Below are 6285 nucleotides of genomic sequence, written 5' to 3'. Positions count from 1 at the left end.
GGTGTTTGCCAGTTCACGTATGGCACATAATTATATTCAGGGAGCAATAGGTATTAAATGACATTAATTCCCATGAATATTCATTTAAGAATCTCGACCAAATTCAGGCAGATTAATAGTCCAAGGCAAATACAATGGTGTCATAGGTTTGAAAAGATATGTTGGAATTTTTTCCCAATGTCGCCCCCCTCCTTGTCTGTTTCTTCCGGGGTGGGGGTGGAGTGGGGTCACACGTGTGGGGCAGTGCAGGAGCAGGGAGAGGGGGAGGTCTCATGGGGAAACATGGTGGCCACAAGGATAGCTGGGGAGTTCTTTCTTTGGAGGCTTTTGGAGTGGTGGTCCGGGACAGGACAGAGTGGGAGCCCAGTTTTTGGCCGCCTCTTTCTCTTTTCCTGAGAGGAAGTTTTTTTTCCCCACGGGACATCTTGCGGAGAACAACTGAGAGAGAGACACTGACCATCTCAGGCAACAATCCCTGGCCCAGGATGTGGGTATCGAGCAAGCATTCATGAGGGAGTCAAAGCCCTTTTCTCTCTGAGAGCGACTTCTAACAGGTGTGAGAGAGAAGTTTCTTTACAGAGACTTCCTGCAGAAGCACCACTATGAGACAGCCTGGAAGATCCTAGAGGAAGGTATCCAGAGCCTGAGAGAAATGGCACTGTTACAGATACTTTTTGAAAAGGATGGGCAACCCAGCCACAACCCCGACAACGTCAGGTGTACGTCACAGATGTGGTGGAGCCTTTCACAGCAAGGGCCATCTGTATACACCAATTTCTTGGCATCAGTGCACTTTGGAGAAAACCATGGCAGCCCTGGCCCTTGTGTTTGCCATACACAGACCAGCACCTTTCTTTATTTTGGATGAGATAGATGCTGCTCTGGACAACACAAACATTGATAAAGTTTTGAGTTTCATCAGAGAACAGGCCCATGAGCAGTTCCAATTAATAAGTTATTTCCCTGAAGGAGGAGTTCTTGTGCACGGCAGACGCCTTGATTGGAGTGAGTACGATGACATCATGTTCAGCAAAGTGCTGACCCTGGATCCCACTGAGTTCCCAGAGCAGGAAGAGCAGGACAGAGCAGAGAAGCCCAGACGCAGCTCTGTCTTGGGGTAGCACGTGGACAAAACCAGGGGACAGCAACAGGAACTGGGTTCACAGCTGACTGTTATATACGTGAGTTTGAATGTGGCTGTTAGGGGTTGATATGGGAATGTTCACTTTCCAAGTGAAGTAGTTTTGCAAAACAGTAATGGAGGAGCTGTTACTCCTTCATGCAGTTTGGTTAACGGGTGAGAGTGCCCAAGGTTGTTACTGAGGTTGTGCACACTGGTACACAAAGTTCTCTCCCAGTGTTTTGGGGTGTTTTGGGTGTTAAGATGAAGAGTGCAAGTTCATAAGCACATCATCCCACAGAATAAGCACCTTGCCTTTCTTAGGACAAGTCTTGTGTCCAGCTGTAGCATCAGTGTGGTGCTCAGGTGCTCCCTACCCCAGCCAGGACCTTTTGTGTTGCAGCTGCATCTGTTTGCCTCCAGATAGGATCATTTCCTTGGTTTTAAAACAATAAGGTACTGGAATATGCCCGCTATCTTTCTGTGACACGAAGAAAGCCTTCAGTTTTCCACTGCAACCTTATGCAAATGTTAGTTAACTTTACACAAGCTCATGCTGTACCTCTAGAGCTGTGGTGTAACCTAGAAACATTTCACCTCTGAAATATTTTACCTCACAGAAGTCAAAAAATACAAGTCAGCTGCTACAGAGGCAGCAGCATTAGAAAAAAGTATATTGGTTGGTTATTATGCAGCTGTCCCAGTACAGTCAAGTTTATTTTGCTGGCTGTGCTTCATCTAAGCAGCAAAGTTAATGAAGCTGGGGTATAGAACACTGTTTGAGGGAGATGGAATCACTTCATCTGGCCTATGTTCCCCCTCTGTGTGTGCTAAAGAGCTTCCCATGGTTTACAGTTGTTTGTGATAATTGTATCTCATGTTCACAGACCAGGTTCCTTTTGTCCCTCAGCCTGCCTACACACACCTGCCTTGTTGTGTGCTGGGAGCCCTGGGCTTGTGCTTCCTGCTGGGCACACAGGAACATTCCAACCACATCCATGTGCCCACTGCTCCTGCAGGCAGATGTTTATCAAATACTTGTGTTACTGCCACGCTTTGTTTAAAAAATAATTTGAGTCATAATTTATGTCAGTGCCTTCACTGAGAATCCAGTGACAGATGTGGAAAGACCTTCAGCAGTGTGAAGGGTGGATGGAGGAGCAGCCTCAGTGGTGTTCAAAGGTCTCTGACCTACAGCAGTCTGCTAATACACAAGTCCTGGTTTGTTTTGGGAGGTTTTAACCATTTGCTGGGAACAGGTGGTTGAGACAGAAAAATGCAGTGAAGAAAGGAACAGCCTGAAGAACAGGGACAGCTGCTACACAGGAACAGTTTACTTTAAATATTTTATTGAAAGAGTGTATGTCACCTTCAGAGATGTCCTTCCAAATTCATTACACACCTTGAGCGTGTAATGTATATATGTATATAGTTGGAAAGTTTGAATCTGATATAGTATGTTAGTATGGGAAAAAATTCAGGGGTGGATGATGTCATAGGTTTGAAAAGAGATGTTGGAATTTTTTCTCGTGGGGAAGCATGGTGGCCACAAGGATATCTGGGGAGTTCTTTGTTTGGGGGCTTTTGGGGTGGTGGTCTTGGATAGGACAGAGTGGGAGCCCAGTTTTTGGCCGCCTCTTTCTCTTTTCCTGAGAGGAAGGTTTTTTTCCCCGTGGGACACCTTGCAGAGAATGACCGAGAGAGAAACAGTGACCATCTCAGAGCAAGGTATTCTCCTTTCAAGACTGCCTGTGGGGAAAAGGGACTCCTTCATTTCTGACTGCAGGCACACGTGGCTGAGAGCAGCTTTTTGAACTGCCGGGACAGTCCTGCCTTTCCCCCACACCCTTCCCGGGTTGCTGCAGGTTTCTCCCCTCCCCCCCACCTGGGGATTTGGGACTTTGTTTTGTTTCTTCTGAAAGTTTTTGGTTGCACCATTTGTTGTTTATTCAGATTTTGTTAATAAAAAGCTGTTTCTTTTTCCTTTTCTGCACTTCCACCTGAAGACTCTTAATTTTTAAGTTGTAATCTTGTTGAACTGAGACAATGGCTGTTCATCGCCCCCCAGGAAAAGGAAATATGTATTGGCTGGCAGCTCAGGACAAATGGAAATGTGCTATAGAAAAGTTATCTCTGGGTGGCTTCTGGTACAACAGTGGCTGGAGGGACACCTCCAGGAGTAAAGAGGATTAGTGTGGCTACAGATGTGGGGAGCCTTTCCCATCCACTGAGGAGCCCAGAGGAGGCTGGGATGAATCTAGAACTCATGTCTCTGCACTGCCCATGCAAATCCAAAGCATCTCTGCAGTGGAGCTCCTCTGGACTCACAGTAGAGCAAAACGCCATTCATTTTGTGCCTGACTCCCACTGCCCTGTGTGTGATGTCAGCCTCTAGCCTTCTCTCCCTGGATCGTGGTGCCACAGGGCAGAACAGCCATTTCTCTCCCTTACAATCAGCAGTGAGCAGGTTGTGCTGCTTGCTGCCTTCTCTGCCACAGCCAGACTGGCACTGGCCCTCAGGGTGCCTACAGGGCAGCCCCATCCTGCCAGGCACCTCCTGGCACACAGAGCCTCAGTTCTGCTCCAGCTTGTCCTCTCAGCGCAGGCCAGGACACGGCTTCCACTGTGGCCAGGGAAGTAGGGAAAATATAATAGCAAAAGCATACGAGGGGTGAAAACTTGTTTGCAAATGAAGGATCTGATGTTTATACCTTTTAAAATTCCCTCTCATAGCTAAGTCAGCCCTTCCTGTCTTTAAAGTTACCTGAGCAAAAGAAATGTCCAGTGTTATTTTTGCCTTGCATGCACGCCATGTGATGGGCAGAGCTGCATTTTCTAGCTTTTTGAAGGTTACTTGTTGCCAGACTGATCTGACTTGCCCTGACCACACCCAAAACAAGGGAATGTGGAAAGCAGCAACCACTGGCTTCTCAAAAAGGGGTTTTACCATGAGCTGCAGTATGAGGGTACTCACAGGACTACTTCTGCTTCGACTTATTTGAAACAAAGTCAGACAATCATAAAACCAGGCTGTGAATCCAATGTACATTTCTCTTTATGCCTACCAGCTTTTGGGGCAGTGCATAGTGTATCTTTTCATGCCTGATGTAAAATGTAGAATAACAGCTGAGTACCCACATGGGCTTTGCACCTATGCAGGAGTGCCAAGTGGGCCAGGAACCCGCCGTGCAGCCTGGTGATGTGCTCTGCAAAGCTTCATAAACCAGTGACTAAAGCGGAAAGGACTCCAAGGCCTGGCTCCTGGGACACTGGAGGTGTGGCATTACAGTAGCTTGGAAAACATTCTGACTTTATAACAAGTAACACCTATAATTACAAAGGCGTCATCACCTTCGTAATTTTTTTTTTTTTTTTTTTACCTAACAAGCTGTAGTTGTAGCCTGTGTACATCCCTGCCAAAATCTGCCAAGCATTTGCTCCTGGGATGGTTCTGCCGGTGGTGGGAATATGAAGCATCTTTCTCCAGGCACTTGTAAAACAATACAGCAGTAAACAATTCAAGTACAATTAGCAGCTACATCGACAGAGGGGGAGGGAGAAGTCCCACCGCTGGTATTGTCTGTGGAATTAATCATGTTTTACAGAGTTGATGTACTGGTTTAGATTTGTGAAGTTAAAAACAGGAGATGAACAAGTTTCCAATAACCGTTTATTTGAGGACGAAATGTAAAACAAATTTTTTTTTTGAGCACTAAGGAGGAGAGTGTTTAAAAAACACTCTTTTAACAGGTTTAGCTCCTTTTTCTTCCTACTGAAGAAACAGATGAACTAAAAAATATCACAACAGACAGTGAAGGTGGTGGTGTTTGCTTTTTAAAGCGGGTGATCCCGGCGGTCACACAAACGGCGGTGTCTCCAGCGGTACGTGGCTGGAGGAGCGGGATGAGGAGCGCTCCGCTCCCGGCTCTCTCCCGCTCCCGGCCCGAGCGCACCGCCCCGCCAGCGGCGCGAGCATCACCTCCGCAAATATTTATTTGCAGCGATTTTCCGCTCTTAATTATTTAAAATATAATGAATTAGGCATAAGTACCTCGCCATTAGGGTAATTCCAGGTGTTAATTGCTGCCGTAGCGGCTCCCGCCGTTCCGTCGGGAGGTGGCGCCGCGGACCCGGCGCTGCTGCCGGAGCCGCCGGGCCGGGGGACCGGGACCGGGGACCGGCAACGAGGATGGGCCCGGCGCGGGGCTGGCGGGGGCGCGGGTCCCTTCTGGGAATGTGTGAAACCATCGCCGCCCACCCCGGAGCTCCGGGTCAGTCCTGCGGGCAGCTACACGCGATCGCCCAAAAAAAAAAAAAACAAAGAGAGGGAAGAAACCCCGGGCTCTCGCGGGTCAAGAAAAAAGAGTTTTTGCCCGAACGAGTCGGTCGCTCGGTAACTCCGCGGCCGCCCGGTGCTGCCGGCGGCGGGCCGGGGTCTCGGGCAGGGCAAGGCAGGGGGATGCCCGGCGGGACCCGCTCCCCACGCGCGGTCCAGCCGCCGCCAACGAAGCCCCCGCGCCGCCGGAGCCGCCAAGCTCCGCGCTAAGGCCGTCCCCGCTGTTAGAATTCCCCGTGCTCGAGTGCCGGGGCAGCCGGGAGGTCCCGGCTCGGCGCCCTCTCGCCCTGTGCCCGCGGGCGCTGCCACCGGGCCTTCCGCGGGACCCCGACGGCGCGGCCGGGAGCGCGCACCCCCCGGGATGCGGACACGCGGCCCGGGGCCGCCCCCGCGGAGCGGCTCCGCGTTCAGCCCGGTCAGTCCCGCGTTCAGCCCGGTCAGTCCCGCTCAGCGGCCGGTGCGCGCCGCTGCGCACCCGCGCAGGGTCTGAGCGCCGCGGGGGCACCGCGGGCAGCGCCCGCCTCGCAGGTAAGGCGGCTCCGCGGGCACCCGCGGAAGGCACTCCGGGGTCCCCCGCACCCCCCAGCTCCGCGGGCCTGCCGCTCCCTCCCTGCCCCCCCGCGGCTGCGGAAAAGTTGGTAGGGGTGCGCAGCGCCGCCCCCGCCGACGGGGCAGCCCCTGCCCGCGGAGCCGCGCACCGCCGGCACTTTCGCTTCCCCGCGGGGCCGCCCCGCCTCCCCCGGCCCGCCCCCCCCCCCTCCCCGTCCGTCCCTCCGCGGAGCTCCGCGCCGGCGGGGCTGCAGCTCCTCAGCGCGTTCCGCGCTCCCCG

The 6285-nt window shown here is 52.0% G+C and overlaps 1 protein-coding gene across 3 annotated transcripts in view; it reads left to right on the top strand.

Annotated features, from left to right (window-relative positions):
* Positions 1-5909: 5909 nt before the first annotated feature.
* FOXP1 (forkhead box P1) overlaps positions 5910-6285 on the top strand; it is a 386121-nt gene continuing 385745 nt past the window's right edge. For 2 of the 3 annotated variants that reach the window (XM_027640608.1, XM_027640611.1), the window contains exon 1: positions 5911-5984. The gene's annotated coding sequence lies outside the window, so the exon portion shown is untranslated. Of the gene's footprint in view, positions 5985-6285 lie in introns of all 3 variants that reach the window. The other variant, XM_027640615.1, reaches the window with a different exon arrangement.

Source organism: Corapipo altera, unplaced genomic scaffold (assembly GCF_003945725.1).
Source record: "Corapipo altera isolate COAL_440 unplaced genomic scaffold, ASM394572v1 55, whole genome shotgun sequence".
NCBI classification, from domain to species: domain Eukaryota; kingdom Metazoa; phylum Chordata; class Aves; order Passeriformes; family Pipridae; genus Corapipo; species Corapipo altera.
The sequence above is the reverse complement of the archived record's forward strand: the minus strand, read 5'-3'. Positions and strand labels throughout refer to the sequence as shown.